Genomic DNA, 12,735 nt, shown 5'->3' with positions numbered 1-12,735 from the left:
CAAGTTTAATATTATTTATTTAATATTTATATTGGCCAGCTTAATATCAGATCTATAGATCAAATTAGGTATATTGGACATCTTTCAGTATTGAGAGTTTCAGAATCTCAGAATTTTATTTTGTGTATGGAGGTCTTACACATCTCTGTTAACTTTTTAAGCTAGGGTAATGATATTGTGGTTATGTTTTTTATTGGTCCTTATAATTTATAGATTCACACTGGGGTATTTACAGATGCAGTGATACAGTTTTGGGGTTTCCTTTTAATAATACAAAGGAAGGTGGGGAGGAATAGAGAAGGGGCAGTATAGACGTAACCAGATTGACCATGATTTGATTATTGTTGAAAATAGGTGATTTGTAGGTTAATAATTATATTATTCTTCTTACTTTTGTGTGTGTTTGCAAATTTTCATAAAAATAGGTATAAGAAATGTAATGACTGTAGTAGGTTGATACACATATAAGATTCCAGAAGTTCATCATAATATTTAAAAATTCCCCCGGGTATCAGGTCATTACTCTGAAAATCATTTATAAATGAAAGAACCAACCATTTAATGTTTTTCTGCACAGATTATATTCCAGGATAACCAAATAGTTAAGAGGGGAAGTTTACCTATGTAGAAGAATCACAGCTGATAAGAAATGTTGAGAAAATAATAGGATTAGAAACTCACCACAGTGCAACTTCTAATGAAATAATGGATCAAGATAATGATCAGTAAGTGACTACTGAAGCCACTAGGTGAAAAGTCTTTTGGGACATGGTTATAATACAGTGGGTAGACCAAGATATGGAATAAGCCTAATTCTCCGACTGATTAGAAATAGAAACTCCTAATGAAATACAAAAACAACTATTTTAGACTGAAAATTAAAGCAAATTGAGAAGGGAAGTTGTAGTTTGAAGGGTAACTTGTATAATTGTGAGTTTATCATTTTTTTCTTTCTTTGACCCAGTTTTGGCCACATGGTGGGCTGAATTGTAGAAATACACAGCAGGTGTAGCAGTTAGCAAAAAGTTCAAGAGAAACCTCCATTTCTAGCCGAAGAATAAGGAAGAGGGGTCCACTTATTTTCCTTTTTCTCTCTCAAACCTGCAATAAGACTCTCTCCATTTCTAAAATTGCACTGTCATGGCGGCACTAGCACTTAAAACTCTGAGAGAAGTTGATTTCTCTGGGCAGAGGAATTGGGAAAGGGGCTGCTGGAAACTGGAGCATGTGAGGAAAATCTCAGGGAGAAGAGAACTGAGAGGAGATTCCCTAATTATGAGTACGACCCACAAAGGTCCTACATTACTCATGAGCTATACATGCACAGAACAGATCCAAAGAAACAAAGCAAAGACCCAGAGAACTGAACTATGATATAAACCAATATTCAGATCCAGGCTTGCCTCTGAGTGTTGCATGCAAAGGATAAACCCAAATAATATAGTTAAAGGCTTTAAAAACTGAACGGACGTTTGAACTACTACCCATGGAAGGCAATACGGAAGTTACAATAAACTTCAGTAAAAAAATCAAATTATCCAGAAGGGGTTAATACAATCTGGAGTTTTACAACCTGATACTCAGGTTATATATGTCTAGGATATAATCCAAAATTACTTGACATACCAAGAAACAGGAAAAACTGACCACTTTTTAAGTGAAAAGATGATGAATAGATGCCAAACCTCAGATGATCCAATGATGGAGTTTTTAGAAAAAGGCTTTATTTTTTAATTTTTAAAAAAGATTTTATTTATTTATTTGACAGAGACACAGAGAGAGAGAGAGAGAGAGAACACAAGCAGGCTGGCTTCCTGCTGAGCAAGGAGCCCAACTTGGGGCTTGATCCCAGGACCCTGGGATCATGACCCTGAGCCAAAGGCAGATGCTTAACAACTGAACCACCTAGGTGCCCCTAGAAAAAGGCTTTAAAACACCTGTTATATCTGTGCTCCTTGAGGTAAAAGAACACTTGAAATGAATCGAACATAGTTCTCCTCTGAAAAATAGAAATCATGTAAAAGAATGAAATGGGGGGCGCCTGGGTGGCTCAGTGGGTTAAAGCCTCTGCCTTCAGCTCAGGTCATGGTCTCAGGGTCCTGGGATCGAGCCCCACATCGGGCTCTCTGCGCAGCAGGGAGCCTGCTTCCTCCTCTCTCTCTGCCTGACTCTCTGCCGACCTGTGATCTCTGTCTGTCAAATGGATAAATAAAATCTTTGAAAAAAAAAAGAATGAAATGGAAATTTCAGAACCAAAAAACAAATAATATACGAAATACGAATTTGCTGTCTGGGCTCAGTAGCAGACATAAAGATAAATCAGTCGAAATCTCAAATCCTGCGTCTTCTGTATCATGAATGTCTCTGTTCTGTAATACTTGTCAAGTCTAGGTTGCACCTTGTGAAACCTGGTCATAGGCCTTCTGGCTGTGAATTAGTCTGCCACTCACACATTCTCTTTTGTCCTTAATGATTCCTACTTGCATGCTACTGAGATGATTTGTCTGTACAATGTGAGCCCCCATCTCCCTTCCTATTCCACAGATCCACATAGTGTCTTGAACTGCCATTTTCTAAGACCTTAACATTTCAGGTGAGGATTTGGCAGTCAGTTTAAATCTGTTTAATCAGGTTTAAAAAATAGTTAATAGTCAACTAAGAGACCCACATATATTTATTTCAGAGTTTTGAAGGTAAATAAGGATAAGACAGAAAAGTGGATATGGGTAGCATGTGAGTCATACTGCAAAATCTTAAAATGTAAAGGGATTAAATTTTATCTTAAAGTGTAGATATAATAATTATTTCAGTAAAGAAATGTTATATGGTAGTTTTCTGAATAATCTGTGGTTCAGGATCCATCTAAACATATTTGAACTAGTTTTCAGATAGTTGTGAACTTGTTTGGCCTACTTGGTTACACAAAAGCAACCTGGCACTTTACCCAAGTTTTAATAGGACAGAACAACTGCCTATTTTATAAAGGGATTATACTGCAAAAAGAGGAATACTTGTGGCCTTAAAAATTGATATATGTTTAGTGGCATTTTACATGGGTCTGGTGGCATTGTCATATTTGTACATAATAGTTTTAAGTTATTAAATATCTCATGAGCTAGCCCCTAAGCCTACTATTTCATACTACTACTTAATAACAGGTCCCTGGAAATTTTTATCACTAATAAAATTCTGTACTTCTAGGTTGATACGTTTTATTCATTCATTCTCGCCCTCCCTTTCCTTTCCATTTCTCTCCTTCCCTCTCTTCTCCCCCTCTTCAGATCCAGCTCAGAAATTTAAATACACGCAGGGGCACCTGGGTGATTCAGTTGGTTAAGTGACCGACTTTTGGTTTTGGCTCAGGTCCTGATCTCATGGGTTGCAGGATGGAGCCCTGCATCAGGCTCCATGTGCCTAGTGAGAGTCTGCTTAGGTATTTTCTTGTTCTGTTCCATCCCTCACTTGCTCGCTCCCTGTCTCAAATAAATAAGTAAAATCTTGGGGAGAAAAGAGAAATTTACATACACTTGTCTTTTTAAAACGGGCCAGTCCACAAAGGATCAAATTTAATTTATCTTCTTTGGACAAATGTTTGACACTTAGAAATTATGCCTTTTTTTAAACTGAGTATAGCACATGAAATAGTTGTCCAAAAGGGAAAGAATGCTTTCATATTTTTTTGGACATTAAACTAACTTTTGCCATCCAGAAAAAGCAGACATAGAGCCTCTTGGGGCCATACAGCAATAATGTTAGGCTTGAAAGTTGCAGTTGAATTCCTAGAACATGAATTATCATCCACATTATTCTTCAGTTTCCTTGAAGAAACATAAAACGAAAAGATAGCTCAGAAGTTACAATACTTCAGTAATAAATTACCAAAAAACAAAAAAGGTTACAAACTACCTGTTGTGGTGGTGTGGTCCTTTATCTATTGATGGATCAAATTGTTCTTTGATGTCTTATCTTCCCCAAAGATACTTAATTTTGTCCTCACCAAAGAGAGACTTCTTTGGTCAAGGAATGTGGTAGGCAGAATAATGGTCCTTCAAGATGTCCATTCCCTAACTCCCAGAACCGGTGATTATGTTAGGTTGACTGGCAAAGAGGAATTATAGTTGGGAAGGTTCTCTTGGATTATCGGGGTGGGCCCAGTGTGATCAATTACTAGGGTCTTTGTAAGGGAAAAGGGAGGCAGAAGAGATGGCAGCTTGAGAAGCATATGGCCTGCTGCTGGTTTTGAAGATTGAGGAGGGGAGCCATAAGCCAAGGAAGGTGAGAAGCCTTGAGAAGGTTGTAAAGGCAAGAAAACAGTTTCTGCTAAAGTTTCCAGAGAGGAACGTAGCCCTGCTGACACCTTGAGTTTAGCCCAGTGGGGTTGGAACTGGGAGAGAATAAATTTGTGTTTTTTTCATTCCATTAAGTTTGTGGTAATGTGTTTTAGAAGCCATAGGAAACTAATACATGGTACATCCGTTTAGTTTTTCACTAACAACATGAATTTTATATACTGATTAATTGAATCCTGATGTGAATGACAATGTGATTTCCTGTGAATATTAATTCTAGTTTATTCAGAAGTTTTTTGTGTTGATAATATGTTGGGCAGTGATGTGTGGACCTTGGCTTACCCAGGGGTCTTTTTGTTTGCTACCTCCTGGGACTGGTGAGAAGTTCACTGTGGTTCAAGAATAGGGAGTATGTCTACAGTGAGGATGAAATGGGGGATGAGGTTAGAGAAATATGAAGTTAGAAAGGAAAATTGGTACTGTGCAATGTGGCAAGAGATGTGACCTTCAGAAGCCTGGTTTCCCCTCCACATGTTTTTTTCAGTATTTGTGTGATTTGTGCCTGTATTAATAAATGCTGTAAGTTGGAATTATAAGAAGTTTTTATCATCAGTATGACTTGCGCTGTATAGAGATGTAAGCAGTCATTGCATTTTGCTACAGAACGTCTCATGGAGCGGCTTATCCATGATAAATGTACAAAGGATTCATGGCAAAAAGGAAGACATTTAGACAAACACGGAAAAGAAGTAAGCATTTCTCTCTGATATTCCCTGACCATCTCAGATAAACTTGCCTTGTTCCTTTGTGCCTTTTCTGGGATGAGAAATTGTGGAGGCCCAGCAAAGATTAGGAGGCTAGGACAGGTTGGGGGAAAAAAAAGTCAGAGGCATAAATAAATAAGTTAGAGCTGTACTGCCAATTTTTAAAAAATCTGTTTTTTGTGATTTTGAATCAAGCAGATCACATGCTAGCTGTCTCAGCTTGTGTGAGCTATGGAGGGATCAGTGTTTGAAACAGAGAATATGGAGAGGCATGTGATTATTTCTGATGGTGAGTTCTAGAATAACTCAGGGGAATGAGCTGGAAGGATTTTGGAGGAGAGAAAATGTGGAGAGAGTAACAGCCCTGAAGGAACAAGAGGGTTTATTCTGGGAGTTTTTTGAGTAGTTCTAACACAGAGAGGGTTGCAGCTGACATCATCTGGAGACATGAGAAGGGAATAATTCAGCAGTGACAGTGAGGAAAAGGAGGTCCACCTCACCACCAGGACTCGGTCATCTGTGACATGGGAGAGGAAAACAGCTGTCATTTGAAAGGACTGGAGTTAGAGCAGAACTTCTAGAGGAGAGTGGGGTTTCATTGGGTGCAAGGAAGGTGAAGAGAGTGTGCAAGAATATATTGAGGAAGTAGGAGATTTTGTTAATGATACCACTATGAGTTCCAGAGAACACAGTTAAAGGAGTTTGGGAATTGGGAAAGGAAGGGAAAAGGGATCAATGTAGGGCTATAAAGAGTGTGTAAGGACAAGAATCCAGGTAATTGTGTGTTGGAGGGGGGAGGAGGGTCTTGGGCCTCTTTTAGTAACTGATATAAAAGGAAAGTAGGGCATAATGGGATTAGTCTTGATGGTTTCCAAGACAGGTTATTGTAAATATTGAGGGAGAGAGATTTGCGAAAGGCAAATTTATCAAGGGCAGCCAGAGATATTTGGATTTGCATTGTTTCTGTTGCTGTCCTACAAATTACCACTTAATGACATAAAACAGTAAAAATGTATTATCTTACAGTCAGTGCTGAAGCTCAGAAGTGCCACATGGGTCTCACTGGGCTAAATTCAAGGTGTCAGCAGGGGTGCATTCCTTTCTGGAAAATTCCTTCCTCTTTTTCCAAGAAGAATCTGTTTCTTGTGTTTTTAAGCTTCTTGAAGCCTCATATTCCTTGTTTTATGGCCCCTTTCTTCCACCTTCAAACCCAACAACATTGTATCTTTCTGACCTTTCTTCTCGGTTTCATAAATTCTCTGACCACAACCAGGAAAGGTCTCTGGTGTTTTTGTATTTGTTTTTTTTTTTTTTTTTTTAATTTTTTCAATTTTATTTCCAGTTCAGTTAACATGCAGTGTTATATTAGTTTCGGGTGTACAGTAGAGTGATTAAAGACTTCCACACAACACCCTGTGCTCAACATCACAAGTGCACTCCTTAATCCCCTTTGCCTATTTCACCCATCCCACCCCATCTCCCCTCTGTGAACCATCAGTTTGTTCTCTAGAGTTAAGGGTCTGTTTCTTGTTTGTCTGTCTCTTTTCCCTCCCTCCCTCTCCCCCTCTCTCCTTCTCTTTTTCCCTTTGCTCATTTGTTTTGTTTCCACATATGAGTGAAGTCATATGGCATTATGGTATATGAAGTCATACGGCATTTGTCTTTCTCTGATTTAGCATTATACTCTATAGCTTTTTCCATGTTGTTGTAAATGGTAAGGTTTCATCCTTTTTTATGGCTGAATGATATTCCAGTGTGTGTGTGTACACCTATACATAGATACATACACACACACACACACACACACACACACACTACATTTTCTTTATCGCTTCATCTATGAATAGACACTTGGGCTGCTTCCATAATTTGGCTATTGTAAATAATGCTGCTGTAAACATAAGGGTGCATGTATCTGAAAGATCCTCTGCTTTTAAAGACTCACATGATCGCACTACACCCACAGATAATTCAGAATAATCTCCCCATCTCAAGATCTTTAACTTTAATCACATCTGCGAAGTCCTTTTTTGCCCTGTAAAGTGACATTTTACAGACTCTAGAGATTAGGGCATGAATGATCCTTTTAGTGGCGCCATATTTTGTCTACCACAGGGTCCCCTCTATCTTCCTGCTGAGCCTAGTAAAGAGTCCTGGTGTGGGGGCAGGAGGGCTGTGGAGTGTAGCTTCAGGGTTGTGGTACCTGGTTCCTGTGTAATTCACTGAGTCAGGCTTCAGTTCTGTACCTTCAGATCTTCTGTGGGACTCAGTGGAGGCTGGGGACAGGCTCAGCCCTCAGTCTCATCTCTGAAAAAGGAATAAGGTGCTCCTAATACTCTGTGGACCAGAATAGTCTACTACATGAGTAGGGATCTCAGGCATTATTTGAAGAAATACATTAATTGAATCATTGGAATACTCTTGTGTGTCCTACTAAGAACGTTGTACTAGTTTTTGAATATTTCTTTATTTAATGAAGCTTCAAAAATACTTCACATTTAGACCTTTGAAAGACAATAGTTCTGGCTGTTTGTTTTTTGTCTGGAGCCAGAATTTTGTCTGGTTCATAGTTCAAGTTTGCTTTGGGGTGTGTTTCTTGTTCTTACTGTCAGTTCTCAGTTTCAGTTAGTTTCAGAAACTCCTATATAGAGAGGTAAGAATGTTTTTCATCTTGCTAATATTTTACATCCATTGTACATAGGGGTAGGCTAATGTTCCCATTTAGTATTGAGTAAGTTAAGAACTATTTAATTTCATCTTTACTCATATGTTAAACAATTAATTTAAAAAGTATTTGAATCTTCACAAGTTAAAATTGTTCTCTTAGGAATAATTATCTTTTCAGTTATAATACAAACATTGATGATCTGCAGAAGCAAGTTAGAGTTTTTCATAAATCATGATAAACGTAGTGAGGATTACTGCTTGGATTTTGTATTATACCAGTCAGTTAAGTTTCAGCACTACTTTTAATTAATGTTAGTAGATCCATCAGCTCCAGAAATAATCTATGATATCAGGTTTAACTGACCTCAGTTCCAAAGTAGGTCAGTGGGTCAGTAGGTTATTAGGTTAGAAAAAGATCTATTGTAGTTTCCATTTCTTAAACCCAAGTTCCTGAGTTAATCATTTTAAATTAATAATTTAAAGATTATTGATAATTAGGTAAAATTAAAAGTTTTTTCTTTAAACTATGGGAACAGTACATAGGAAAATAGCCCCTGTTGCTCTTATTTTTTTAACAATAACATGTTATTTTGTTACTCATACTTTGTTTTCTGGAATGGATAAACATGTAATTTATGTTCCTGAAGTATCAGGGCTCTAATATTGGACAGTTAAAAAGGAAAAGGCAGCACTTGAGTTTTTCTGATTATAATAATCGTGCATGCTCATGCAACAAATTTTAGAATGTACTAAAGAAGAAAATTAAAAATTCATAAGCTACTTAACTACAGTTTTACTTTTGGCTTATTTCGATTTATATTTGATATATCTTGGTGCCACTGTTATTGCTATTAGATGCTTAAATTCTTTCTAACTTTACACAGTTAGATTTTGCACAGTAGTGCAATGAATACAGAATTTGGCTACACCTCTGACTGTTCCCTTTTTTCTCAAAGTAAAATTACTGGGTCAAAGGGTATAAATATTTTCAAGCTATTGATACATCTCTCTAAACTTTTTCGCACCAAACTTTAAGGAAGGGGTTTCCAGTTTACTCTCTTAAAGCAGTGCTCAGTGTCTGTTTCATATCTCCTTCACCAAAGGTATCAAATTATTTTGTTATTAAATACAATGGACATTTTAGAGTGATTGTCTTGTCTGCACTGCAATATTTACATTGTCAACTTCTAAAAACACTCTTTTCCTTTAATTTTAGGGACAGCTAATCCTTCTTGGCTTTCTTCTGTCTCTTTGATCCTTTGCCATCTCATCTCATTGATAATATTAGCACTAATCATATTTAAAATTCATTTGCCCAGAGTCCACAGTCTGTCATGGTTCGTCTCCCCATCCAATTTCCCCCAACTCTGAGAAACAAACTGAGGGTTTTGGAGGGGAGTGGGGTGGGATGTTCGGTGAGTCTGGTGGTGGGTATTATGGAGGGCATGTATTGCATGGTGTACTGGGTGTGGTGCATAAACAATGAATTCTGGAACGCTGAAAAGAAATTTAAAAAAAAAATTTAAAAAAATAAAATTCATTTGCTGTTTTCTGTGTGCTGTCCCAAACATGGAACATATTTAATCCTCAGAACAATGGCATGTACCTACTGTCATATCTCCATTTAAAAAAAAAAAATGATGCGTAGAGATGAACTGACTAGTCTGAGACCCCCAGCTAATAAAGGGACTCAGCTATAATACATACCCAAGAAATCTGTTTTCAGAGCCCATTTCTTTTTTTATTTGTTTGATTCTTATTTAAATTAAAGATTATTTATTTATTTATTTGACAGAGATCACAAGTAGGCAGAGAGGCAGGCAGAGAGAGACAGGGGGGAAACAGGCTCCTCGCTGAGCAGAGAGCCTAATTCGGGGTTCGATCCCAGGACCCTGGGATCATGACCTGAGCCAAAGGCAGAGGCTTAACCCACTGAGCCACCCAGGCGCCTCTGATTCTTATTTAAATTACTTAAAAATTTTGTTTTATTGAACTATAGTTTACACACTGGGTTACATGAATTTCAGGTGTACAGCATCGTGATGGACAGTTCTATACATTATGCTGTGCTCACCAAAAGAGTAACTACGATTTGTCACCATATAGCACTGTAACAACACCATTGACTATATTCTCTGTGCTGTGCCTTTTATACCCATGACTTAAATTCATTTTGTAACTGGAAGCCTGTATCTCCTACTCCCCTTTCCCTATTTTGCCCATCCTTTGATGGGCACCTCTACCTCTGGCAACTACCAGTTTGTTCTTTGTTTTTATCGGTCTGTTTCTGGTTTTTTTTATTTGTTCATTTGTTTTTTAAGCTTCCGTATATGTAAGTGAAATCATATGGTGTTTGCTTATTTCACTTAGGTTAATGCTCTCTTGGTCCATCCATATTGTCAAAGACAGCAACATCTTTCTTATGGCTGAGTAATACTCCATTTCCCAGTACCATCTGTTGAAGACACTGTCTATATTCTCTCCTCCTTTGTTGTAGATTAATTAACCATATATGCATGGGTTTTTTGGTTTTTTTTTCTGTGTTCTCCATTCTTAGTCCATCTTTGTGCTGGTATCATATTGTTTGGATAACTATAGCTTTATTGTATATCTTGAAATCTCTGATCATGATATCTCCAGCTTTGTTCTTTTCTCAAGATTGCTCTGGCTATTTGGAGTCTTTTGTGGTTCCATACAAATGTTGGTATCATTTGTTCTAATTCTGTGAAAAATACCACTGATATTTTGATGGGTATTAAACTGAATCTGTGGATTCAATTTAGGGGTAGTATGGATATTTTTAACAATGTTAATTCTTCCAATCCATGATCATGGAATATCATGCTGTTTGTGTCATCTTCAGTTTTTTTCATTAATGTTTTATAGTTTTCAAAGTATAGGCAGAGCTCATTTCTTTAAGTTCCTTGCTCCGCCTCCTTCCCATTTTATTAATCTTCTGGTTTCTGAAATATGAATTTTTTATCAAGTGTCAGCCTTAGCCTTTCTTATATGTTTTTCTTAGAATATCCCATCAATGTCTTTAATTTACATATTTATTTTGATGGTTCCCGATTTACATCTTCATCCAGTTCTATCTTGAATGCCAAGCTCACTTCTGACCGTCCACTGGATGTTTTTCCTCTTGCATATCCCTTAGATATCTCAAACACAACATGTATAAAACTGAATCCATCCATCTGAAATATATGTGAGGTATCTGTAACATAGTGATTAAGAGCATAGTTCAAGCTGAACTATCTACGTTCATACCTTAGCTTTATTGTTTAGTTTACCTATAGTCTTTGATTTTTAGCTTCCTCATCAGTATAATGGAGCTAATAATAGAGTTTACCTCATATGATTATTGAGAGTATTAAATGAGAGAAGACTGAGGAATGCTGGGCACACAGTAAGTGTTCAATAAATAGTAGCCACTGCTTTCAGTGTCATTAGTTCTCGTTTTCCTCCAGCTTATTCTTCCTATGTTTCCTATCCAACCCATAGATATGTCCAAGCCAAAATTTGGATGATTTTCTCAGCTGCTTCCTGAACTGCACTTCTGATTATTAATCACCAGGTTCTGTGTAGTCATCTTAGTAAATTTATTAAAATTCTTTGTTTTGTTTTAAAGATTTAACTATTTATTTGAGACAGCGAGAGTGAGTGTGTGCAAGTGGGGGCTGGGGCAGAGGGAGAGAGACAAGTAGACTCCCCAATGAGTGAGGAGCCTGATGAAGGGCTCAGTCTTAGGACACTGAAATCATGACCCAAGTTGAAGTCAGACGCTAACCGACTGAGCCATTCAGGTGCCCCATTTATTGAAATTCTTTTCGGGGCGCCTGGGTGGCTCAGTGGGTTAAAGCCTCTGCCTTCAGCTCAGGTCATGATCCCAGGGTCCTGGGATCGAGCCTCGCATCGGGCTCTCTGCTCAGTGCAGAGCCTGCTTCTCTCTCTCTCTCTCTCTGCCTGCCTCTCTGCCTACTTGTGTTCTCTGTCAAATAAATAAATAAAATCTTAAAAAAAAAAAAAAGAAATTCTTTTATTTATATGACCCCTGCCTCATTATTTTGCCTAAACTATTATAATAACCTACTTCTCTTAGTCTCCCTAACTCTAGTCTTGCCTTTTTCATTTCATTCTCTATAGTGTAGCCAGAATGATACTTTAAAAGAACAAATCTATTAATTTCACTTCCCTGCTTAAAGTTACTTCAGTGTTTTCATGTTGCCATTGAGGGGCAGGTGATTTTTTTTTTTAACTTCATGTGACCTTTCATTACATACATACCTCATCATTCTTATCTCTTACCCCTGTTTTTACCCCACCCTGTCCCTAAGTTTTTGCTCTAATCATACTGAACTACTTAGAGTACCCTAAAATTATAATTATTACTTATGTCTCCAGACCCTTGCATTTACTGTTCTTTTGGCATCACAGTTCTCTGTCTCTGGGCCTGGTGAATTTTATTCATCCTTCAGATCCCAACTTAGGGATTACTTCTTCCAGCAGGCTTCCTCAGCCTTTGTGTCCCTCGTATGTATTCACAGAGCATTTTGTGCATGCCTCTGGGAAGTGCCTCAAATGCAGTTACTATGTCTCTCTTGCCATTTTAAAACTACCATAACATAGTGTTGGACACTTGTATTGGTGCTCAGTAAATATTTGCTGAATGATAAATATGTGAAGTATAATTTTTAAGGAGTCACTGATATATTTTTTTTTAAGATTTTATTTATTTATTTGACAGAGAGAAATCACAAGTAAGCAGAGAGGCAGGCAGAGAGAGAGGAGGAAGCAGGCTCCCTGCTGAGCAGAAAGCCCGATGCGGGGCTCGAACCCAGGACCTGGGATCATGACCTGAGCCGAAGGCAGTGGCCCAACCCACTGAGCCACCCAGGCGCCCCGAGTCACTGATATTTATAACAAGTTTTTATTTTAAGTTTCTTTGATTTCTAGCCAGGAATAATTTTACATTTATTAGCCATGTATTTTCTTTGTGCCTCATTTAGTTACAC

At 37.7% G+C, this 12,735-nt stretch overlaps 1 protein-coding gene across 9 annotated transcripts in view; it reads left to right on the top strand.

Annotated features, from left to right (window-relative positions):
- CLOCK (clock circadian regulator) overlaps positions 1–12,735 on the top strand; it is a 137,693-nt gene that overhangs the window by 33,742 nt on the left and 91,216 nt on the right. The window lies entirely within an intron of this gene.

The sequence above is a fragment of the Lutra lutra genome, chromosome 2, assembly GCF_902655055.1.
Source record: "Lutra lutra chromosome 2, mLutLut1.2, whole genome shotgun sequence".
Classification (NCBI taxonomy): Eukaryota; Metazoa; Chordata; class Mammalia; order Carnivora; family Mustelidae; genus Lutra; species Lutra lutra.
This window is presented reverse-complemented; position numbering and strand designations above follow the sequence as displayed.